Genomic DNA, 27,175 nt, shown 5'->3' with positions numbered 1-27,175 from the left:
GAGCTTCCCACAGTGTTATTGGGGAGATGTCTGTTGTATTATTAATTGATATGTATTCCTTTAAAGCTTGTTCAGTGGCCATCTGATGTAGTGGGTGTTTGAGCATTATGTCCGGTAAGTACCACGTTGGGTCATGCGCTTTTGGTATGGCTGAGGCTATAGTAGTGTATACTGCATTATGGTCAGACCACGGAATCGGAATTATATCTGATTCAATAATTTCTGGTATCATTCCTATTGTTAGAAAAATATGATCTATTCTGGTGAAGGTTTGATGAGGGTGCGAGAAATAAGTGAATTTCTTTTTCATTGGGTTACTTTCTCTCCACGAATCTACCAGATTGTATTTGGAAAGAAGTTGAGAAAAAGGTAATCTAGAGGTTATTTTGGATGGTGTAAAAGGTGATATATCTAGAAATGGGAGGAGGACCTGGTTCGAATCCCCACACATTATCACTGTTCCTATTTTGTGTGTATTAATCACTTGTAATATATGTGAGAGGAATGGTGTAGGTTGTTTGTTAGGAGCATAGTAGGAAATCACCGTGATTGCTGTATCCATTATATAACCCATGAGTATCAGGTATCTACCTTCTGGGTCTTTAATTTCTGATGATAAGGTGAATGGTGTGGATCGGTGAAATGCAATTAGAGTTCCCCTTTGCTTGGTACAGGCAGAAGCCGTGTAAATTTGTTGATAAAAAGGAGAAATATATTTTGGAGTAGAATCTTTGGTGAAGTGTGTTTCTTGGAGGCATACTATGTGAGCCTTCTTGTTATGGAAAGTACGGAAGGCTTTGGTCCTTTTTTGAGGGACATTTATTCCCTGAACATTCAGGGAAAGTATATTCAGTGGTGCCATGGCAATAGATCAAATAGTTTTGACTTACTTTTTGTTATGCAGAGCTGACTGCGCAGATCAACCTGTGTGGACTGAAGAGATAAATAGATAGAAAAGAAACCAGTGGATTCTGGAGTAAAGAGTAAACAAAAAACATATGAGATTAGATGATACATTGTATAAATTATTTTTTGCAAGTAATCACAATTTACCCGTGAAAGAGAATAAATATCTCTCTCAGGGGAATAAGTGCCTTCGTCACACTCCCACATAATATGGTTGGGAGAATGAGGAGGGCTAATGGGGATACACGGATCTTCCGCTTACACAGGAGAGAAGTGCTATGTCAAAAGACATCAAAATGATGTTTCATTAATTGGAGTGCAGAATATAGTTTTTGTTGAAATTATTTATTCCAGGGTGGTTGTATATGGTTAGTCTTGCCCTAGGCTAAATAATTCAATTAGAAAGGTACTGTTAATAACTTTGGTATTGATGAAGATAGTTTGAATTATTTTGGGATTTTAAACAATTACATATTTTATTCATATGTAACTGTTTAGATATGTTAACTCATAAAATTGAGGTTGTATTGCTTCAGATTAGAATAAACAAAAACATAATTCTAGGAACTAGTTAGGTAATAATATATTTGTTTTAAGAAAAGAAAGAAAAAGCTTCCATTACTTCTGGGTTATTGAACATATTTGTCCTAAAAAGTAATAAATCTATTGTTATTACTTGATAATATATAACTGAACAAGAATTTCCTTATTTCACTTATATATTCTAAGGCTATATGAATCAGAAGTAATAAGAAATATAACTGGAATGTAACATGATCCCATACAGTGTGTGACTATCAGAATGCAGTTACATTCAGTTATAAATATAGGTTTTTTATAGAGAACCATCTCTTAGTATAATAAATGAAGAGATATCAGGAATTAGGATGTCAGTCCATTGAATCTTCTTGGTCCATGGATGATGTGGCATAACGGCCTCTTTTGTGAGAATGATGATTCCCATTTTGTTCTGAAATTTTCTGGGTGCTGCCTGAAGGTGAAGATGATGCCATTCTTCTGCGTGTGGGAGTGTTGCTGCTTGTGGGTTCTGTCAGATTTAATTTTAAAAGGGTTTGTTGTAGTTCATCTGCTGATCTGCTTCTGTAAATTGTACCTTGGTAGTTAAATCTGACTGAAAAGGGGAAGCCCCATTGATACATAATGTTGTGGCGTTGCAGTTCCATTAGTTGGGGTTTCATGGATCGTCTTTTAGTAATAGTAAGTTGGGATAGGTCAGCAAAAATTTGATAATTGTGTCCTTGAAAATTAAGTTCCTTTTTTTCTCTTGCGGCAATTAGTATTTGTTCTTTCGTTCTGTAATAATGACATTTTGTGATTATATCACGTGGGGGTCCATCTTTCTTTTTGGCTGTGAGGGCTCTGTGTACTCTGTCCAGTTCTAAACGTTCAATAGGGATATCTGGCTTTAGTTCTTGTAATAGAGCAGTAATAGTAGATTGCAGGTCTGTCACAGTTTCAGGTATTCCCCTTATGCGCAAGTTTGAATGTCTGGCTCTATTTTCGTAATCTTCGAGCTTAGTTTGAAGTATTAAATTCTCTTTTTTTAATTGTTCCAATTCTGTTATATTTTCTTGGGTTGTAATTTCAATTTCATCCATTTTTATTTCTAAGGCTGCGGTGCGGTTTCCCAGCTCTCTTATTTCTTTGGTTAGGCTTTTTGTTATTTGGTCTGAGGTTTGTTTTAAAGCCTTATGAAGCATCTTTTCAAATTGTAATAATATTACTGGGGATGCTGAGGAGTCTTGTGGAGAAGTTTGTGAGAGGATTTGTTCTGTATCTGACTCAAATGGAGAGTCTTGCTGTGACATTTTCTGTCTGTGAGAGTGCCCTGATGCTGTGTATTGTGAGGTGACTGGAGCTTCTTCAGCTGCAGTGAGTGCCTGTGAGCTCTTTGTGAGGTGATTTTTACTTCTGCCACGGTTTCCTCCATGTACCATATTTCCTGCCCAAACTTTCACAGTTTGTTCCCTGGGGCAAAAATTTTCAAATGGATACCTTTTGAGCCTGCAGGCTCCGCTTTGTCCTTCTCTTCTCTCCTCAGCAGTGTGGAGCTCTAACAATGCATGTCTGCTCCGCTAGGCTCCGCCTCCTGCCCCCTTATGAGAAAATTCAATCTAATGGAGCACTGCCACTTACTCTCTCATAAATGAATCTCAGCATTCCTTTGTAGTTTCAATTGGGATGAGAGATACTGAGCTGTAAAAACAGCCATCTTTTTTTATCACTGAAGGAGTCATAGTTTATAGAAATAATTCAACCAATAAAATGGTTCAAAGGGGTGGGGTGAAGTGTTTGATGATTTTCCAGTGGACACTTCCCTAATGTCAACTTTTCTAACCATATCCAACAACCAACATATTATTAAACAGAATGAAACTATGATTTGATGGATATTTTATTAATCATCTGCTCCTCATAATATTGGTATAGTTGGTGTCTAACTGATTATTATTTTTTTATACAGGCATACGATTTAGATGCCTGTATTTATCAGACATAAGATTTAGATGCCGGTATTTATCAGTCATAAGATTTAGATCTGACTAGTTTTATTGCAGTCTTCAGTGTGACTTCCCCATTCTCCTCACTCAGTTTGGGATTTTTCAGACATTATTATTTATCACATTGGCTGGGCTGTATTGCTCAAATGCCTTAGAGAAAATAAGTCCCCCTTCCTGATTGTGCTGTCTGCCAATGCTCTATAAATTCCTGGATTAGATGAACAAAATTACATATATTTGGCAGGTACAACATCTCTCTTATATGTATTTATAGCTTTGTATTTGACCCTTTACGTTTGGAGTACAGCTTTAAATGTATGTTTATGTAGCACTAGTATAAGTATTTATGTAACTCGCTCTTGAAATCAGTCTCCTGTAACCCTCTACAAAGCAGCAATCAGACAAGGATACAGAAATATTCTAGGCCAGTCAGAGTTTTGTTGTTTTGAAGAAAACCTGCTTATAGGAAGCAAGTGTGCAGAAATTATTATTATCATTATTCTGCTGCTGCTGCTGTTTTAAAGTGGTTCTAAGGGCTGAAGGTTTTTTGACCTTCATGCGTTCTATGCATAAAGGTAAAAAACCTTCTGTGTGCAGCAGTCCCCCAGCCACCCCTAATACTTACCTGAGCTCTAGTCAATCCAGTGATGTGCACAAGGGCATCGGCTCTCCCTCCCTATTGGCTGAGACAGCAGTGGGAGCTGTCAATCACAGCCAGTGAGCCAATGAAGAGACAGAGGGGGCAGGGCTGAGCCATTGCTTTGTGTCTGAATGGACTTGCAGAGCGGCGGCTCAGGATTGCACATGCTTGGGTGCCCCAATGCAAGTTGCTTGCTCTGGGGACACTCAAAAGGATGAAGTGGTGGCAGGGGACCCAATAAGGGGAGGAGCGGAGCTGCTTTGTGCAAAACCATTGCACAGAGCAGGTAAGTATGAAATTTTTGTTATTTTTCTTTTATTTTTGCCTTTAATATCACTTTAATTGTCCAATATATGGCTAGGACAGGTCTTTTACCAGACTGTATTGCTTAACTGCAATGTAGTATGCAGAAAGTTCCAAGACCTGACAATGCTGTCTGGCAAGGATATGTGGATTACAACACTGGTTAACCAGAATTAAAAATTCTTTGGCAGGTAAAGCAGTATACTTTTCTTAATTTTAGATTTAGCTTTTGCCTAGAGTCTAGTTTAGCAGCAAAATAACTTTCATAGCAATGACTAAATATCAACCTAAGCATCCATATAAAGGGAAGCAATATAAGGTGCAGTAGATATCTTGTGTTTTATTTAGTTCCACCAGTGTTCACTGGAAGTCACCTAAACTCTCTAAGTGATCTGAAGAGCAGGTATGAAAAATGAACAAATGCATTGGTGCCCATCCTTGCAAGCCATATCGATTTACATAAAATATGTAAAACCAAATAGAGAAATCTATAAGACTATGTACACACCTACAGTATGTATGTTACAGAAAAAAAAAAAAACATACTGTGTTTCTCCAATGTGTTTTCTGTTTTTCCTCTACAGTATCGTATAGTAATATTTGACTGACATTGGAAAACACATAATGCCTCCAAGCATCAAGCATGCAATCCAGTTATCTGCAATGTGATTTGGATGTTTTGATTTGGACTGTGTTCACAATGTATTCCATAGAGATCTATTAGAAGTGGCAATTGGTACTGGCATTCTGAGTAATACCTACATTTCACTTTACGTAATGTCACTACAGAGTTGATATTTCAAAAGTGTGAAGTAATCCCCTGCATCCTGCAACCCCCCAACTAGAGTGTTAGAATTAGACATGTGCAGAATGAAAAAATTAATTTTATTTCATTTTGATTCATTATTTACATAAATTTGTTTAGTTAAATTAGTTTAATTAATTTAACTTGTTTTCGGAATTTGTTTCGTTTATTTGTTTTTGAATTGATTCAAAAAGTTTTCAAATCAATTTCAAATAGTTTTTGAATAGTTTTCTAATTTGAAAGGTTTTCTAATCAATTTCCACCACAGTGGAGAGAAAGATGCATTGGGGGAGATTTACTTAAACTGGAGCACTCAGAATGTGGTACAGCTGTGCATGGTAGCCAATCAGCTTCTAACTTCAGCTTGTTCAAGTAAGCTTTGACAATAAAATCTGGAAGCTGAAGATGGTTTCTATGCAAAGCTGTGCCAGATTTTGCACTTTCCAGTTTTAGTAAATCTCCCTCTTTGCATCTTTCTCTCCTTGCAGGAGAGAAAGATGTAAACAAACAAAAGTGTGTAAAATAATAATAATTAAAAAGAAAGGTTTGATATAGGTCAGTGCCATGGTTAGTATTAGGGCCAATGTAAGGGTCAAAGGTCAAGGTCAGATTAATGATCTGGATCAAAGGTCAGGGTCAGTTTATTTTTGGTAGGATTTTTTAAAGCATTTTTTAAATTAGTATCAGTGTCAGTTAGTGTCAGTATGTTTTAGATAGGATAAAAAAGCACTATTGTTTCTCAGGCCCTACTACAGGTGCAAACAACAGTTAACATACACATATGTGGTATCGCTGCAATTGTCAGGAGCATGAGCATGTATTTGGGGTTGTTCTTTGGTGGTAAGTTATGGTAGTAACAAGAAATATACCGCTACATTCAATCATGAAATATCCATTACCATTTACAACTAAAAGAAAGCCAAATTTATCTGTTAAAAAATGCGGTATAATCCACCAGGATACACAAAGTAGTTGCCATGATAGTTAGTGTTTTACTAATGCAGGTCAAAGTGGCAAAATTGTGTTCAAGCATTAAAGTCACTAAGGGGTTAGGAAATTTGTTCAAAATACTGGTAGCTAATGCAGCAGCACTGCAGTCTATGCCCCTTACAAAGAACTCCCCTTGTTGTGACACATAAAACCACTGCAGTCTTCTAAAGCATAAAAGATTTTTGCTGCTGGACAGCCAAAAAGAGGTCCATGCCACCCAGGCAGCCATATAGGAGCCTCCCACTCAGCAATCTAGAAACTAGAAAACTTGGTACCTGGCATGTCTCATAACCACAGATTTACTGTAGGTGAGTATAGTGACTTTTGCTATTTCTTTTTTACTTTCTACTGTGATTAGTTAAGAGGGAATGGACAGTATTATTAGGGAGTTCCCAGCTAGAGAAGAGCTTAAATTCTCTAGTACATGTAATTCATAAATTACATCTAATTACATTATAAAGTACATCTAAATTGACTGAAAACCAGTACAAATAAAAAAGGATTTTACCTAAAGTCATTCTTACTTGTGGACTTGGTTATACAGTATGTTACCATCAAAATGATAAAAACTTACCTTAATGATTGTCTACTTTTATTTATCTTTTATTTTGTCCTTGTTGCTTAGTGTCCTTTGATGGATAGCTTCCCTATATTCCATTATAATTTTCAGCAATCTCTTTAGCCTCCTTTAAAGCAATCACATAAAGTAAAGTTATTTTTTATTACAATGTACTGGCTTCTGTTTTTCTTCTCCTACATAATAAAAGCTGAAAACTGTGCAGAGCCATACAAATATACTGAATGACTAAAGCCTCGTAGACACGGTACGATTGTTGGCCAACCTAGTGTCTGATTTTATCAAAAGGGCATGTGCCAGGATCTTGTCTTGCATACTAACGGTACACAATTGTCGTGCGATAAACACGAATGTAGTGATGTACTACAAGAAATTTTAGCTCTTCAGTGCCACCCTTTGGGCCCCTTCTGCTAATTTTGTGTTTGGTGAGCAATGATTCCGAGCATGCATGTTTGTATTTTCAACTTTTGTGTGACAGATTTGTGTACTGACCATGCGAAAATCTGACAACAGACCACTGTCCGCCGAAAATGTACTAGCCTGAAAATGTACTAGCCTTCGTTGGCCGAAGGTTGGACAACAATTGTCAAAAGTAGCATACTAATGATCAGATTTTAGGACAACAGTCTGTCAACAGACAATCCCCTGCCAACAATCGCATCGTGTGTACGAGGCTTAAGTCTGTAGCTTATAGACAACAATTAATTGAATGTCAATTATTTATTTTCCTAATTAGCAGCAGAGTTTTCTACCATGTTGGCCGCAAAGCAAAGCAGAAAGTTTTGGGTGTACATATACGTTTTTATTAACAAACTTATGGGGCGTACACACGGTCGGACTTTTCGGCTACAAAAACAGACTTTCGACAGACTTTTGGCGGACTTGCGGCTGACTTTCTAATGAACGGACTTGCCTACATACGATCACACAAAAGTCCAACAGCCTAGTATGCGGTGACGTACACCAAGTCCGACGAGACTATAAACGGAAGTTAATCTCGTGTTTATCTCGTGTTAGTAGAAGTTTGGTGAGAGACGATTCGCACTTGTGAGACTCGTATTTTTCAGTTCGTTTTAACTGTTGTTCAGTCTGTGCTTGTGAGGTTTGTATCTGCTTTTCCGTGCATTTGGTCAGTTGGCATTGAGCAATCTTTGTTTTATTGTCCGCTCGTTGCTGATTTTCAGGTCGCTCTTCACAGGCCTTGCTGTTCTTCAGTGCATTTTGTTAAGTGCGTTCTGACCAGCCGACCATTTTGAAGCCATGTTACCTGTACATACTCGTCGTCGAGCTCATGCATTGTATGTGCTTGGTGCTGTAGTTCATTCTTCAGCCCAAGACCAGTCCATGAACAGGGCAAGGAGGAGTTTATGGACGAAGAATTGGCTGCTCCAGCGTGACCAATTCTGTCACATGCCAGTGCTCTGTGAGATTCATGAGAATAATCCTGAGGATTTCAGGAACTTTCTCCGGATGACGGACCCCGTTTTTGACCGTTTGGTGGCTTTGCTCACCCCTTATATCAGCAGGCAGGATACCTGCATGCGGCAAGCCATCACTCCGGAGCAGAGGCTAGTCGCCACGTTGCGGTACTTGGCGACAGGGAGAAGCCTGCAGGACTTGAAGTTCTCGACAGGCATCTCCCCCCAGGCTCTGGGGATCATTATCCCAGAGACCTGTTCTGCCATCATTCAGGTCCTGCAGAAGGAGTATATTAAGGTAAGAATTTTATCCTTTATTTAGCATCACATGTTATTTTATTTAATGTTTGATAATGTAATGTATTTATTAACTCAAACACTACTTACCATCAGTGCAATATAGTGTGAATGTCCCCTTTTTGTCCTCATGCATGCTGTAAATTTTTCAGTTTTTTTTTGTCCTGCATGTATATTTGCCTTCACTAACCTCACCAGCATGGGCACATATCCACCTAGTCTACTCATTTTGAATGTATTTTGTCAGCTGCATTGTAGTTGTATTCCCCTAAAATCTATCCAAATAGTGTGTGTGTGATTAACTCAATTTCCAAAACCCTCCCCCCCTAAACTCCATCCTAATAGTGTGTGTGTCATTAACTCAATTTCCACCCCCCCCCCCCTAATAATTTGCTCTAATGTTCTGAGGTGTTGATTTTAAAAAAGCAAATATATGTTGCACTTTGCAAAATGCATTTGCACTCTGCAAGTGCATTTGCTCCAGGGCTTTAGTAAATGAGCAGAAGCTCTGCTGATTTCCATCATCTAATCATGTGCAAGCCACAAAGTTTTGGGATTAATTGCCCTTGCATGTGATTGGGTACTCCTTGCAACATGAAGCCTTTTTACCTTACCTCGTTTACTAAGCTGTGGAGCAACTGCACTTGCAGAGTGCAACAACTGCACTTTTCAAACTGCACAGTCTTGTAGCCTTTAGTCAATCAAACCCTGCGTGTCCTTAAACTTATTTTATAATTTCACCACCCCCTAAAATGTAACAATGTACCATCAGAGGGTGTGAGCAATCTGATAAGTGTGCCTTTCCATATTATTTATTCAAGAAGATTTCAATTTTTTAATGTTATACTGATGCTGGGCAATATTGTTTTAATAAGTGTAATGTTCTTGCAATGTTCTTTTCAAAATTACTGATTTTTGGTTTCTTGTTTGATTCCCCAGTTTCCTTCAATGCCACAGGAATGGCAGACTGTGGCATCCCATTTTGCCACTTGTTGGGACTTTCCCAACTGTGGAGGGGCTATAGATGGGAAACATGTCCATATCGTGCCACCACCCCATTCGGGGTCATACTATTTTAATTATAAGGGGTTCCATAGTATTGTCTTAATGGCGATGGTGTCAGCACAATATGACTTTCTGTATGTGGATGTGGGGAAGAATGGCTGGATGTCGGATGGAGGAGTATTTGCCCAGATGGAGTTCTACCAGTGTCTCCAGAGTGGTGGCCTGGGATTGCCCCCTGATGCAGATAACGTGGAAGGACTCTCCTTTGTCTTCATAGCAGATGAAGCCTTCGCTCTGAGCAAGCACCTCATGAGGCCATTCCCCCAAAGGACCCTCACCCCGGAGAGGAGGGTTTTTAATTTCTGGCTGGCCAGAGCGAGAAGAGTTGTTGAGAATGCTTTTGGGATTCTGGCCAGCCGGTTCCGCCTGTTTCAGACATCGATAAACCTTGCGGAATACAAACTTAATTACATAATTTTAGCGTGCTACATCCTGCACAACTTTTTGAACAAACATTCCCCAAATTATATTTTGTCAGTTGGGCCTGAGGCCGGACTTAATATTAGTGACAATCTGACGGGCCTGGATACTGTCCGTACTGGCTTGGCCCCCCAAAGCCAGTACGGACAGTATCCAGGCCCGTCAGATTGTCACTAGATTATTTTATGGGTAGGGGGCCATTGCAATGCCCCAGAATATTTAATTTGTCAAAATAAAAAATCTGGATCAAATCTTGAATTATATTTATTGCTTGCCTTTCTTTTTGGGTTTCTCCTAGGTTATCGTAGAGCACTTGTAGTGCCAAGTGTATTTTCATTTATTAAATAAGCACCATTGTCACTGTAAGCAACTATTTTAATTTTAAACAAACTGATACTGAGCATTGAAATAAGAAACCACACATTTTGTTACTTACTACACAGATTTTTTATTATTCTGTGTACATTCACTTATGCTTTATTGAAAATTTTTGATAGTCCAAAATATATCTATATTTATAAATTATTAACAATAGAATTAGGTCATTTTTTTTTTTACAAAATTTTAGTTTAGTTTTGTTTTAACAAACAGGCCTCTTGTTTATTTATTTATTTATTTTTTAAACAGGCCTCTAACATCGATCATGTTCTTCATTTCCTGCTGCATATGATCCAGCCGATTCCGCATTAAATCAATCTCCCCATTCCAGGCCATTATCTGACCAATTAGTCGTTGGGCACTGTCTGTGGTAAAATGTTCACCCAGACCTAAAATTGAATGAAAAAAAGATGTGTTTAGAAATATGCAGCCATACATAGATTACCTTACTATAAGCTGGTGTCTCAGACACTGACCTGGTGGGGTGCTCATGTCGCATACTTCCGAAACATCCTCGGGGGTGGCGCTGTTGCTTGATTCAAGCACAACCAGATCACCTAAAATAGAGTATAACATTTTATTTACAAAATATGCAGCCGTACATAAATTACCATAAGCTGGTGTGTCAGACACTCACCTGGTGGGGTGCCCATGTCGCCCACCTCTCCTTCCTCCACATCCTCAGTGGGGCTTGGGCTGATTTCCCAATTATGGTGTTGTTGCAGTTGGGGGTGACTGGGTTCATCTTGTCTTTTCTCCCCTATGTGAATGAATCCAAAAATATACTTACCACACGGATATTTTAGTACATAGTAATCTTAAAACATTGTAGTGAAGTGGTGTACAAATTGTCTGTTTTTTTGTAGAGTTCCTAGTGTAATAAATTTTTCAAATTTTTAAAGACATATCTAGATAAATATATATATATATATATATATATATATATATATAGATATATATATATATATATATATATATATATATATATAGATATATATATATATATATATATATATATATATATCTATATATATATATATATATATATATATATAGATATATATCTATAGATATATATCTATATATCTATAGATATATATCTATATATATATATATAGATATATATCTATAGATAGAGATATATGTCGATATCTATATCTCTATATCTCTCTCTCTCTATATATATAGATATATATATATATCTATATATATAGATATGTAGATATAGATATCGATATATAGATATAGATAGATATACATGATATATATATATATATATATATATATATATATATATATATATATATATATATATATATATATATATATACACATATATATATATACATATATACATCTCAATCATGTATATATATATCTATATCTATATATAGAGAGAGAGATATAAAATATAGATAGATACATTAATAAAAGATATAGGTCTGTATATATGTAACGAGGTTTATTAAGATCGTTTCAAACAATATAAACTCGTACATTAAAGAAAAGCACATGGAGCAGTATACAAGGTAATAAACAGAATATGAACACACGACAAGTACTTACTTTTTTTAAGCACTTTACGGATCCGTCTGTACTGATCCGGCTCCCGGAGTTTGACGTCGGACCATCTTTTCCTAATCTGATCTTTTGAGCGCTGTACCCCAAAAGAAAGATGTAATGTCTTCACTACCTTTGTCATTATTTTTGCTTTTCTAAAATTAGGACGGGTGTACGGTCCATACTTGCCATCATAGTCATTTTTTCTCAGAATTGCCACCATTTCCACCATCTCTTTAAAGGACATATTGGAGGCCTTAAATCTCTGCTTCCCAGATCTGGACTTTCCGGCCTCCGGACTTTTGTCGTTACCTGAGGTAGTACACACCTGATGTGTCTCCACCATTGTTCATCCCACTACGCACCGTACAAAGAATGGGTGGAGAATCTTCATTAAACTAGAACGCCAGGGGCAGGCGACGCAGGTGGAGTTTCACACATGCGCAGTGTATAAAGAGAGTTATTACGCATGTGTCGTACGTACGTTCTGTGTGTAAAGACAAGGGGCGGAGATTATTCGTTAAAATAGAACGTCAGGGGCGGGCGATGCAGGCGGAGTTTCACACATGCGCAGTGTATAAAGTGAGGTATTACGCATGTGTCATATGTACGTTCTGTGCGTAAAGACAAGGGGCTGAAAATATGCGTAAAGAAAAAGAACGTCAGGGGCGGGCAAAGCAGGCGGAGTTTGACGCATGCGCAGTGTATAAAACGTTCTTATGTATTGTGTCGTATGTACGTTCTGTGCGTAGTTGATAGTGGACCGGGACGCTAGAAAACGAAGGTAATTTTACATTTTCAAATTTTGTAAAAACTTTTTAGCAAGCAGCCTATATGGCTTGACAGATTGATGAGGCCTATGTTGGGATAAGATGATGAGGGTTTAGCAAAAACATAAGTGTTTTTTGTCTTGTGTCTTTATCGTTTACAGAAATTATGAATGCTAAATTTAAGGAGCCTGAATTTCTGACGGCTTTTATCGATCAATACAGAGAGATGAGGAATCTGTGGGAGGTAAAACACCCTCAATATTATCTGAAACATGTAAGGAAGTCAACGCTGGAGAGACTTCTGACATTTGTCCAGACGTACATCCCAGAAGCAACGATGGAGATGTTGTTATCGAAAATTGGGATCTTGAGGAACATGTATAAGAGGGAGCATAACAAGATCCAGAATTCCCTGAGATCAGGAGCATCAGCAGATGATGTATATGTACCCAAGCTGTGGTACTACAATAAACTACGTTTTCTTGATGACCAGACTGAAGCCAGGGCATCACTTTCAACCCTTCCCTCCTACCTTCCCTCCACCCTTCCATGCACTCTTCCATGCACCCTTCCCTCCACCCCAGCAGAGGCTGATGAGGACCAAGCTGGGTCTTCCATCCTGGAAGAACCGGATGTGACCATCTGGAGTCAGGTAAATTAATTTCAAAAATATTTACTGTCCTAATATTCATGATGTTAACTAGATGTTATAATTGATTAAAATAATTTTCGCCTAAAAATGATGTATACATATCAATTGACAGTAGTGGTCAAATATGTTTGTCACCAGCTTTAAAAAATTATGGTGTCTGATTTCTAGACTCTTTTATTAATAGATGTATTAACATTAAATTTGCAAGTCATGAGAAGCAAATTCTATGTCATTGATGAACCAAAAACAAACAACTAAAACGATGTCCCTTTTTTATGCACAGGATGAGGTCAGCCAGGAGGAAAGTGGGGAAAGTTGCAGGCAGAAGGATGCCGGGCACAGGGACAGCCAGGAGGAGGCCGGACCCAGTGTCATCCCGGAGGAGGCAGGACCCAGTGTCATCCTGGAGGAGGCAAGACCCAGTGTCATCCTGGAGGAGGCCGGACCCAGTGTCAGGCAGGAGGTGGCTGGGCCCAGTAGGAGCCTGACCCAATCCCAAGTGGCTCCCCTCCGCCTTCCTACAAAAAGGGCCAGGAAGGGGACGGTGACACAGGAGGCATCCCTGCACCTCATGCGAGAGGCCACCAATTTTTTGAAGAGCCCACCCGAAGCTGAAGAGGCTTATGGGTGCTATTTAGCCAGCAGGCTGCTTCAAATGGAGTGGGGCCAATGCCTCATTTGTGAAAAACTTTTTGCAGAAATGATACACAAGGGGCTGAACGGTGAGCTAACTGCCAACACACAAATACATGAGGCAGCCCCCCTCCTCCTCCTTCTCCTCCTGCCACAACTCAACCACCAGAGCCACAGCCTCCAGGGAAGGCTGCAGGGAAGGGTGCAGGGAAGGGTGCAGGGCAGTGTGGAGGGAAGGCTGCAGGGAAGAGAAGAAAGTGATGGCCTGGGTTCAGTCTGGTCTGACAGAAGACGCAGGCTGTTGTAGTACCACAGTCTGGGGACATCTATATCATCTGCTGCTGTTGATCTCTGGGATTCCTGGACCAGATTGTGCTCCCTCTTATATGGACTCCTCAAGATCCCAATTTTCTTGTCCACAGACTTTTCCAGCGTTGATTTCCTCTTTATTTTGTTTTTTACCATAAATAAATGGATATTTTAGTTTATGAAAAGACTTTATGTGTTTTAATTAACATCATTGCTTTAGAGACAATGTCAAATTAACAAGGGACAACAATCTCCTCGAGGTTGCAAAAACACCCAAAAAAATATAATGTTCTAGTGGTAATTTAAAAATTAAAAAAAAACTAAAAAAAAATATATACATAAGCAAAAAAGGTTCTTTTGTGTTAACTTTATATACAAAGAAAAAATCAAAATACAAAAATAAATGGTTATTTGTGGTAACTTAAAACAAACAAAATTAAAACAAAAAATAAATAAAACAAATATGTATTTGTGTTCAATTTAAGAACTACAAAAATCAAAATAAAAATGGTTCTTTGTGGTAACTTTACAAACACACACAAAAAAAAAATTTTAGATAAAGCTAAAATAATTTCGACAATAATCATAAAAAAAAACCAGGATAAAATCTACAATAAAAGATGACTCCCCCAAAAATAAAAAGTGTAAAAATGAGTATTAAGTATGGAGATATGGGGCTTTTCAAAAAAATACTATATCATTCAGAAGATCAAAGAGAAAAAGAATCCAGAAATCAGTTTGGGAGAACTCTGTGTGAATAGGAACAGCAAAACATCTTCGTTATTATAGCATTATTTTAAAGAAGACATTAAATGCGCTGCATTCAACGATCACAGAATTTGCAGCGTGAGGAATGTGCTACCTACAATATGAACACTGGTTTTACTAGGCCGAGTGCTTCCGTTTAGTTTTTGCTTCTGCGCATGCGTCATTTTTTTGTCCGCCAAACTAGCATACAGATGACCGGATTTCGGGGTCTGGCGGAGTTATGACGTAAAGATTTGAAGCATGTTCCAAATCTAAAGTCCGCCAGATTTGCGGCTGGAAAAGTCCGCTGAAAGTCCGGGGAAGCCCACACACGATCGGATTGTCCGCCGGACTTAGTCCGTCGGTGTCCGTCCGACTTTTGACGCTGAAAAGTCCAACCGAGTGTACGCGGCATTAGTGGACAGAAAATGCAAACTTTCAGTGCACATTAGTGTTTTTATCATCATGCATGGTAAAATTTAGAATTTGAAAATTACATTTTTATCAACAAAACTACAATATAAATGTTCTCTTCCTGACACACATGTGTGGGTGTAAAATGTGCGAAGATGTCTTATCTGCAAATCATGAAAAAAAGGGCTTGGGGATTATCTTATCTGCAAGTCATGTGTGAATCCCTCAATAACTCTCCTAAGTGATGATCAGTATCTGTAAATCCTAAAATTTAAAACAGCTTATACAACCCAAGTGTATCAGCAAAATAACACGGTGGAGGGAGAAAGTTAACGCAACTGTCATTACTAACTTATTTTCTTCTTTGGAAAAAAAACATCTTTGCAAAGTGTTATCTGCTCCAGATTACTTTAATACAGCCCCATAATGATAACAGAATTTTAGAAAATGTTTAAACATCCATATTAAATGTCAATGCTTAGAGAGATTCAATCCAGAAGGGTACTGACTGGATTAAGGGTTTGATGATTGATTCTCTTGAATTTTGTGGCAGATATTCAAGTATAGCAATACTAAACCTCATACAGTAAATAATGCTACTGCATAGTACATAGGTGACAGTTGTAAGGTCATGCACCCAGGTCAGATTGAGCACTCCCAAGGTACTGCATATTAGTGTAGCGGAAGACAGCCCTTGCCACTTGCTCTGGCCTCACAAAAGTGTATTGGGGCCAGTTGTGGTTCTCAGTCTCTGCTTCTCCTATAGTAGCTTGGGGTACACAGCCTGCCAGTCATCATCCACTTCCTGGGCATTCTCTGCAGCTAATCCAGGATCTTCCCACCCACCTGGAATGGGTGGCTACTGCCCACATCTTTGCCCAGCAAGAAGGGTCAGAAGAAAAAATACTTGTCATCCAGCTCCACAGGATGCTCCCACAGCAGAGCCACTGTACCCAGGCCCCAGATAGAAACAGCTTGCCCTTGCCTGTTGCTGGTGGGATTGCAATTGCTTTGCCACTTCTTGAAGCTCACCAACCATCCGATCTATCGCTGCATGTTATTCAGTCCACCCCCCCCCTCCCCGGAAACCAATATCTTCCTGGTCAGATCTGCAGCATGATCAGACTCAGGAAACTGACATAATGCACGCATATATACATACATTCTCTGACAAGCTGGGAAGCATAGAGATTTTGACAGATCCAGCAATGATAGTAGAAATCCCTTTTACACATCACAGAATGATATATTCTTGTATGCTATGTCATGAATACCATCTTTCTATATTTAGAGGGTTAACAGTCCACTAGGATGGAAATTTTCCACAAATATTTGATCATTACAGTAACTCAACATTGTAGATTACAGTAACTCAACATTGTAGATTACATTAACTCAACATAAAGGGGTGCATTTACATGGACGTCATGCAAACAATCAAAAATAAGGAGGGAAAATGTAAAGAGTATGATAAACCAAGAACTTTTCAGTGGCTTTATAGTATCTTGTTCAATGGCTTAGTGGTAATATCTGTGAACACATGTTGATCATACTCCCCTCAATGTCTTCTTAAGAGAGAATAAACTCAGTTACGCTAATCTTTCCTCATAGCTGATCTCCTCTATGCCTTTTATTAGTTTGGTTGCCCTTCTTTGCACTTTCTCCAGTTCCCCAATATCCTTCTTTTATGAACTGTTGCCCAACACTGAACTGCATATTCCAGTGAGGTCTTACTAATGATTTGTAAAGGGAAAAATTATACCTTTCTCTCTGCAGAGCTCACCTCTTTTAATACAAGATAGGATTGCTCGCTTTGGAAACCACAGCTTGGCATTGTATGCTATTATTAAGCTTATGATCTACCAGAACACCCGGATCCTACTCCACCATTGATTTCCCCGGCTGTACTCTCCCTAGTATGTATGATGCATGCATATTTTTAGCCCCCAAGTGCATAACTTTACATTTATTAATATTAAACCTCATTCGCCTCGCAGTGATGTCGGCTTGTAAGTTGGAGACATCCTGTAAAGACATTAGTCCACTGTATAGCTTGGTGTCATCTGCAAAGACTGAAATGGTACTTTTAATCCCAGACCCTATATCATTTATAAATATATTAAAAAGTAAGAATCCCACTGCCTCAGGCGGAGCCTAGCGGAGCAGACATGCATTGTTAGAGCTCCACACCGCTGAGGAGAGAAGAGAAGGACAAAGCGGAGCCTGCAGGCTCAAAAGGTATCCATTTGAACCTTTTTGCCCCAGGGAACAAACTGTGAAAGTTTGGGCAGGAAATATGGTACTGGGAGGAAACCGTGGCAGAAATAAAAATCACCTCACAAAGAGCTCACAGGCACTCACTGCAGCTGAAGCAGCTCCAGTCACCTCACAAGATACAGCATCAGGGCGCTCTCACAGACAGAAAATGTCACAGCAAGACTCTCCATTTGAGTCAGATACAGAACAAATCCTCTCACAAACTTCTCCACAAGCCTCCTCAGCATCCCCAGTAATATTATTACAGTTTGAAAAGATGCTTCATAAGGCTTTAAAATAAACCTCAGAACAAATAACAAAAAGCCTAACCAAAGAAATAAGAGAGCTGGGAAACCGCACCGCAGCCTTAGAAATAAAAATGGATGAAATTGAAATTACAACCCAAGAAAATATAACAGAATTGGAACAATTAAAAAAAGAGAATTTAATACTTCAAACTAAGCTCGAAGATTACGAAAATAGAGCCAGACGTTCAAACTTGCGCATAAGGGGAATACCTGAAACTGTGACAGACCTGCAATCTACTATTACTGCTCTATTACAAGAACTAAAGCCAGATATCCCTATTGAATGTTTAGAACTGGACAGAGTACACAGAGCCCTCACAGCCAAAAAGAAAGATGGACCCCCACGTGATATAATCACAAAATTTCATTATTACAGAACGAAAGAACAAATACTAATTGCTGCAAGAGAAAAAAAGGAACTTAATTTTCAAGGACACAATTATCAAATTTTTGCTGACCTATCCCAACTTACTATTACTAAAAGACGATCCATGAAACCCCAACTAATGGAACTGCAACGCCACAACATTATGTATCAATGGGGCTTCCCCTTTTCAGTCAGATTTAACTACCAAGGTACAATTTACAGAAGCAGATCAGCAGATGAACTACAACAAACCCTTTTAAAATTAAATCTGACAGAACCCACAAGCAGCAACACCCCCACACGCAGAAGAATGGCATCATCTTCACCTTCAGGCAGCACCCAGAAAATTTCAGAACAAAATGGGAATCATCATTCTCACAAAAGAGGCCGTTATGCCACATCATCCATGGACCAAGAAGATTCAATGGACTGACATCCTAATTCCTGATATCTCTTCATTTATTATACTAAGAGATGGTTCTCTATAAAAAAACCTGTATTTATAACTGAATGTAACTGCATTCTGATAGTCACACACTGTGTGGGATCATGTAACATTCCAGTTATATTTCTTATTACTTCTGATTCATATAGCCTTAGAATATATAAGTGAAATAAGGAAATTCTTGTTCAGTTATATATTATCAGGTAATAACAATAGATTTATTACTTTTTAGGACAAATATGTTCAATAATCCAGAAGTAATGGAAGCTTTTTCTTTCTTTTCCTAAAACAAATATATTATTACCTAACAAGTTCCTAGAATTATGTTTTTGTTTATTCTAATCTGAAGCAATACAACCTCAATTTATGAGTTAACATATCTAAACAGTTACATATGAATAAAATATGTAATTGTTTACTCTAAAAGGGTTAAAATCCCAAAATAATTCAAACTATCTTCATCAATACCAAAGTTATTAACAGTACCTTTCTAACTGAATTATTTAGCCTAGGGCAAGACTAACCATATACAACCACCCTGGAATAAATAATTTCAACAAAAACTATATTCTGCACTCCAATTAATGAAACATCATTTTGATGTCTTTTGACATAGCACTTCTCTCCTGTAAGCGGAAGATCCGTGTACCCCCATTAGCCCTCCTCATTCTCCCAACCATATTATGTGGGAGTGTGACGAAGGCACTTATTCCCCTGAGAGAGATATTTATTCTCTTTCACGGGTAAATTGTGATTACTTGCAAAAAATAATTTATACAATGTATCATCTAATCTCATATGTTTTTTGTTTACTCTTTACTCCAGAATTCACTGGTTTCTTTTCTATCTATTCATCTCTTCAGTCCACACAGGTTGATCTGCGCAGTCAGCTCTGCATAACAAAAAGTAAGTCAAAACTATTTGATCTATTGCCATGGCACCACTGAATATACTTTCCCTGAATGTTCAGGGAATAAATGTCCCTCAAAAAAGGACCAAAGCCTTCCGTACTTTCCATAACAAGAAGGCTCACATAGTATGCCTCCAAGAAACACACTTCACCAAAGATTCTACTCCAAAATATATTTCTCCTTTTTATCAACAAATTTACACGGCTTCTGCCTGTACCAAGCAAAGGGGAACTCTAATTGCATTTCACCGATCCACACCATTCACCTTATCATCAGAAATTAAAGACCCAGAAGGTAGATACCTGATACTCATGGGTTATATAATGGATACAGCAATCACGGTGATTTCCTACTATGCTCCTAACAAACAACCTACACCATTCCTCTCACATATATTACAAGTGATTAATACACACAAAATAGGAACAGTGATAATGTGTGGGGATTCGAACCAGGTCCTCCTCCCATTTCTAGATAAATCACCTTTTACACCATCCAAAATAACCTCTAGATTACCTTTTTCTCAACTTCTTTCCAAATACAATCTGGTAGATTCGTGGAGAGAAAGTAACCCAATGAAAAAGAAATTCACTTATTTCTCGCACCCTCATCAAACCTTCACCAGAATAGATCATATTTTTCTAACAATAGGAATGATACCAGAAATTATTGCATCAGATATAATTCCGATTCCGTGGTCTGACCATAATGCAGTATACACTACTATAGCCTCAGCCATACCAAAAGCGCATGATGCTCACCGGACATAATGCTCAAACACCCACTACATCAGATGGCCATTGAACAAGCTTTAAAGGAATACATATCAATTAATAATACAACAGACATCTCCCCAATAACACTGTGGGAAACTCATAAGCCTGTCTTGCGTGGTACAATACAAAGACAAATGGCACTATTTAAACGGGAAAGCAAAAATCTAGCAAAAAAACTAGAACTCAATTTTAATGCAGCCTACATATCATTTCAAGATAATCCATCTCAGAGTACAAAATCTCATCTGGAAAAATCTAGATTGGAATACGATCTATTTCTCACTGAGTCAGTTGATAAATCCCTCAAACGCTCCAAACACAATTTCTACATGAATACAAACAAACCAGGTACATATTTGGCTCGGGCATTAAATTCAACTAACAAATCTTTCAAACCAATACGTTTGAAATTATCAAAAAATGTTTACACTTGTAATCCAGTTAAAATAGTCCATAAATTTCACTCACATCTCGCAACTTTATACAAGACAAACAATGAATTTAATCCTACAGAGGCTGAATCCTTCTTCTCAAAAATAACCTTACCTGAGTTATCTCAGAATCAAAAAAGCAGTTTGGATGAGCCTATAACTATAGATGAAGTTGCTAACGCCATAAAAGACCTAAAACTTAACAAAAGACCAGGCCCAGACGGCTACTCGGCTTTAAACTATAAAACATTCTCAGAAATACTCTCTCCCATTCTCACTGAAACTTTTAACAAACTTCTAGATGGACATTCTTTTTGGCAAGAAACACTAATGGCAATTGTTTGTATGATCCCAAAACCTCTTTCTGATGATAGTTCCTGTGTGAATTATCAGCCTATCTCTCTGTTAAACCTCGATATTAAATTATTAGCAAAAATAATAGCAAAACGCCTCAATAGCATTATAGGAAAATTAATACATAGAGATCAAGTAGGCTTCATGCCAAATAGACAGGCAGGCGATAATATACGCAGGGCAGTGTTATTGGCACATATTGCTAAAAAACGGAAAATCCCTTTATGTTTTCTATCTCTCGATATTAAGAGGGCATTTGACACAGTATCCTGGCAATATATGCAATATTCATTACAAAAATGGGGTTTTGGACCCCACTTTTTAACATGGATCAAAGCATTATATAATAAACCCAAAGCCTATATAAAATATGCTGGATACAAATCTGAAGCCTTTAATATCGAAAGAGGTACCCGACAGGGTTGCCCATTATCTCCCTTATTATTTGCCCTTATACTCGAACCCATGGCCCAATACATCAGAACAAACCAAACTATAACTGGCATTGAAGTAGGAGGTATTACACACAAATTATGTATATTTGCAGACGATATATTACTTTTTCTATCATCACCACAGGTCTCTGGTCCTAACTTAATACCAGCTCTTGATGGATTTGCAGCCCTATCCGGCCTTATGATTAATCCTAAGAAATGCCTAGTGCTTAATATTTCACTCATAAACATGGAATTGATCCCGGCTAGGGCTGCACTCCCATTCACATGGGCAGAAAAATCAATCCCATATCTTGGAATTCATTTAACAGCATCTCATTCTGACTTATTCTCAAACAATTATCCTCCTGTATTAAGACAGATCACAAATCTAATAAAACAATGGTCGCAACTTCCTTTATCCTGGATAGGGAAGATTAATGCAATCAAAATGACTATTCTACCCAAATTGCTTTATCTATTCAGAGTCCTCCCTATTCCAATTCCTTCCTATTTTTTGAGAATAGTACAAAAAAGAGCAACTTCGTTTATATGGGGCTCTTCTAAACCACGTATACCTATACACACACTACATCTTCCCAAAAATAAAGGAGGCCTGGGATACCCTAATTTTACTAACTACTACAGAGCAGCACATTTGGCCAGTCTGTCCAAATACCATGCAAAACAGGAAATCCCATTATGGGTATTTATAGAGGCTTCAGAAAATGACCCTCTATTAATATGAAATTTATTATGGCTTGATCCTAAAGACCGCTTTAAAATTCATAATCCCATAACTAAACACTTCTTATCTCTCTGGGATAAACTAAAAACCAAATATCAGTTACAATCTCCACACAATCCTCTCCTTTCTTTTATCAGAAATTCGGCCTTTTATCCGGCATGGATCTACCCAAATTCTTTTAAAGCTTGGACAACATCAGGCATTCAGACACTAAATGACTTCATAGCATCTAAATCATTCCTTTCATTCCCATCGCTTAGAGAAAAATATGATCTACCAAACTCTGAGATATTTAGATATCTCCAAATCAAAAATTTCTATACACCATTCCTAAAGGGGGATACACCATTATCCCAATTATCCATTTTTGAATCAATCTGTACAAAAGATCCATTTGCTAAAGGTACAATTTCATCACTTTATAATCAATTATATGGAGTAGCAAATCTTAATAGACCCTCTTACGTTCAGAGGTGGGAGGAGGACCTGGGACGAACTTTAGAAGACACCGACTGGTCTAACATATGGCTCACATCTAAGTCATCTTCACCCAACATCTTAGTACTGGAGACAAATTATAAAGTCCTAACTCGCTGGTACCTTGTACCCGCTAGAGTGGCAAAATATTCACCTAATACCTCAGCTCTTTGTTTTCGAGGATGCCCAGAAATAGGCACATATTTACACATATGGTGGACATGCCCAGTAATCTAAACCTTCTGGAAGGAAGTCTTCGTGATTGCATCTAAAATATTTAAAAAAATAATACAACCAGATCCATATTTAACTTTACTTAATCTAAAACCGGAATGGTTAACACTCTCTCAATTCAAACTTATGATCCAACTAATAACGGCTGCAAAACAAACAGTGGCCAAGGCATGGAAATCTCCTACATTGGTACTAGCAGAAACAATTCACAGAATGAATAATACAATGTCCCATGCTAAGATGGTAGCCATCGATCAAAATCAAATTCCAAAATTTGAAAAACTTTGGCATCCTTGGATAAAACAACAGTTCCTGTCAAACTTCAATGACTCTGTCCTGTTGCCATGGTAACGGATTAAATGACTTACAGAGACACCCATTCTAAGGCTTCAAAGAGAACTAAAAAGAATAATAAACTGACGAGCGGGACAACCTTGTGGACCATACCTCTACCTTTCAACCCTTTTTCTTCTTTCTCTTTCCTTTTCTCCACCTTACGATTAAAGCTCATTATCAGAATTTATTTGACCTATATACACTCTACTTGTAAACAATATGTATAGTAGGTATAAATCATTTAAATACCTACAAAAGTAACTAAGGAAATGATATATATCTTTAATTTAGGTTTACGTGAACCCAATGTTTAATATTTGAAATTTCATGATATTTACCTATATAAACCCTACTGTAAAACAATGAGCTTACTTTATAGATCCTTGTAAACTTACTTTATGTATCTTTATAACATTGTATACTCAATAAACTTCTTTTGACAAGGAAAAAGTAAGAATCCCAACACTGAACCTTGGAGTACATCAGTAATAAACTTAGACCATTCAGAGTATGAATCATTAACCACTATTCTCTGAAAATGTTCTTTTAGCCAGTTTTCTATCCATTTACAACTTGATTTTTCCAAGCCTGTAGACTTTAGCATACACATTAGCCATGTGGAGATTAGAACTGTGTCAAACATATTTGAAAAATCCAAATATACTACAATATGTCCACAGCACCTCCTTTGTCTAATGCCGCGTACACACGGTCGGACTTTTCGTCTACAAAAGTCCAACGGACGCTGACGGACTAAAGCTGGCTGGTAATCCGATCGTGTGTGGGCTTCTCCGGACTTTCAACGTACTTTTTTAGCCTCAAATCCGATGGACTTTAGATTTGAAACATGCATCAAATCTTTACGTCGTAACTACGAAGTCCGCTCGTCTGTATGCTAGTCCGACGGACAAAAAAACGACGCATGCTCATAAGCAAAAACTAAACGGAAGCACTCGGTCTAGTAAAACTAGTGTTCGTATTGTAGGTAGCACATTCATCACGCTGCAAAATCTGTGATCGTTGAATGCAGCGCATTTTATTTCTTCTTTACGAATGCTCTAAAGAACGAAGGTGTTTTGCTGTTCATAATCAGAGTTCTCCCAAACTGATTTCTGGATTCTTTTTCTCTTTGATCTCATGAATGATATAGTATGCATTTTAAAAACAAGGTTTCCATACTAATAATACTTTTTCCCCTTTTTTTTTTTTTTTTTTTTTAGGTTTGTAAAGTTACCACAAAGAACCCATTATTCTTTTTTTTTTATAGTGATTATTTTTTAGTTTTTAGATAAAGTTAACCCAAAGCACCGTTTTTGGTTATGTAAATTTTTTGATTTTCAAGACTTACCACTTGAACATTATTAACATTAGTAATGTATTTTTGGTGTGTTTTTTCCAAACTCAATGAGATTGTTGTCCCTTGTTAATTTAACATTGTGTGTAAAATCAATGATTTAAAAGTCTTTTGCTAAACTCAAAAAAGATCCATTTATTCATGGTCAAAATAAAATAAAGAGGAAGTCAACGCTGGAAAAAGTCGGTGTACAAGAAAATTGGGATCTTGCGGAGTCCATATAAGAGGGAGCACAATCTGGTCCAAGAATCCCAGAGATCAACAGCACCAGCAGATGATCTAGATGTCCCCAGACTGTGGTCCTACAACAGCCTGCGTCTTCTGTCAGACCAGACTGAACCCAGGTCATCACTTTCTTCTCTTCCCTGCAGCCTTTCCTCCACGCTGCCCTGCAGCCTTCCCTGTAGCCTTCTTTTGAGGCTGTGGCTCTGGTGTTTCAGTTGTGGCAGGAGGGGGAGGAGGAGGAGGAGGAGGAGGAGGAGGAGGAGGAGGAGGGGGGCTGCCTCATGTAGTTGGGTGTTTTGTGTTAACGTGCCCTGCAGCCCCTTATGGATTGTTTCCCCAAATAGGCGCTCACAAATGAGGCGCTGCTCCCAATCCATCTGAAGAAGCCTGCTGGCTAAGTAGCAGCCATAGGATTCTTCCGCTTCGGGGGGGCTCCTTAAAAAACGGGTGGCCTCTTGCATGAGGCGCAGGGATGCGTCCTGTGTGACCATCCCCTTCCTGGCCCTTTTTTGGGAAGGTGGAGGGGAGGCACTTGGGATTCGGTCAGGCTCCTACTGGGCCCAGCCACCTCACTTGGCCCAGCCACCTCACTGGGAGCAGCCACCTCACTGGGAGCAGCCACCTCACTGGGAGCAGCCACCTCCTGCCTGACACTGGGCCCAGCCTCCTCCAGGATGATGGTGAATCCGGCCTCCTCCAGGCTGTCCATGGGCCCGGTCTCCTCCTGCCTGCCACTTTCCCCACATTCCTCCTGGATGGACTCATCCTGTGTATAAAAAAAGGACAATAGTTTGAGTATATTTTTTTGGGTTCATCAATGACACACAGTTTGCTTCTCATGAATAGCAAATTCAATGTGAATACATCTCTTTAATAAAAGAGTCTAATCAGACACCCTAATTATTTCAAGCAGGTGCCAAACATATTTAGCCACTACTGTCAATTGATATGTATACACAATTTTGAGTGCAAAATTATTTTAGACAATTATAACATCCAGTTAACATCATTAATATTAGTACAGTAAATATTTGTTAAAATAATTTACCTGACTCCAGATGGTCATATCTGGTTCATCCAGGATGGAAGACCCAGCTTGCTCCTCATCAGCCTCTGCTGGGGTGGAGGGAAGGGTGGAGGAAAGGGTGGAGGGAAGGGTTGAAAGTGATGGCCTGGCTTCATTCTGGTCATCCAGAAAACGGAGTTGATTGTAGTACCACAGCCTGGGTACATAAACATCATCTGCTGATGCTCCTGATCTCCTTGATTCCTGGATCTTCTTATGCTCCCTCTTATACATGTTCCTCAAGACCCCAATTTTCTTGAGCAATGTCTCCATTGTTGCTTTGGTCGCCTGGACAAAGGACAGAAGTCTCTCCAGCGTTGACTTCCTCACATGCTTTGCATAATACTGAGGGTGTTTCACCTCCCACAAATTCCTCATCTCTCGATATTTCGAAATAAAAGCTGTAAGGAACTCTGGATCCTTAAATAGGGGATTCATTATATCTGGAAAAGATGAAGTCACAAGACAAAAAACACTTTTATTATAGGTTTCTGCTAACCCCTCATCATCTTCTCCCTATGTAGGCCTCATCAATCTATCAAGCCATATAGGCCGCTTGCTACAAAGTCATGACCATAAAACCCAAAAAATATATATCTAAAATTACCTTTGTTTTGTAACGTCCTGGTCCACTATCACCTACCACAGAACGTACGTACGACACGTGCGCAAGGGCCCTCTTTACACACTACGCATGTGTGAAACTCCGCCTGCGTCGCCCGCCCCTGACGTTCGAAATTAACTCATGTTCTCCGCCCCCTAATTCGACGCACAGAACGTACGTACGACACGTGAGCAAGGCCCCTCTTTATACACTACGCATGTGTGAAACTCCGCCTGCGTCGCCCGCCCCTGACGTTCGAAATTAACTCATGTTCTCCGCCCCCTAATTCGACGCACAGAACGTACGTACGACACGTGCGCAAGGCCCCTCTTTATACACTACGCATGTGTGAAACTCCGCCTGCGTCGCCCGCCCCTGACATTCGATTTTAACTCATGTTCTCCGCCCATTTTTTGTTACGGCGCGTAGTGGAGTAAATAATG

General features: G+C 38.6%; 1 protein-coding gene across 6 annotated transcripts in view; it reads right to left on the bottom strand.

Annotated features, from left to right (window-relative positions):
• Positions 1-27,175, bottom strand: part of HTR2C (5-hydroxytryptamine receptor 2C) — a 1,278,729-nt gene that overhangs the window by 597,880 nt on the left and 653,674 nt on the right. For all 6 annotated transcript variants that reach the window (XM_073599118.1, XM_073599115.1, XM_073599119.1 and 3 more), the window contains one exon: positions 6,741-6,852. The gene's annotated coding sequence lies outside the window, so the exon portion shown is untranslated. The remainder of the gene's footprint in view (positions 1-6,740; positions 6,853-27,175) is intronic.

The sequence above is a fragment of the Aquarana catesbeiana genome, linkage group LG09 (assembly GCF_042186555.1).
Source record: "Aquarana catesbeiana isolate 2022-GZ linkage group LG09, ASM4218655v1, whole genome shotgun sequence".
Classification (NCBI taxonomy): Eukaryota; Metazoa; Chordata; class Amphibia; order Anura; family Ranidae; genus Aquarana; species Aquarana catesbeiana.
The sequence above is the reverse complement of the archived record's forward strand: the minus strand, read 5'-3'. Positions and strand labels throughout refer to the sequence as shown.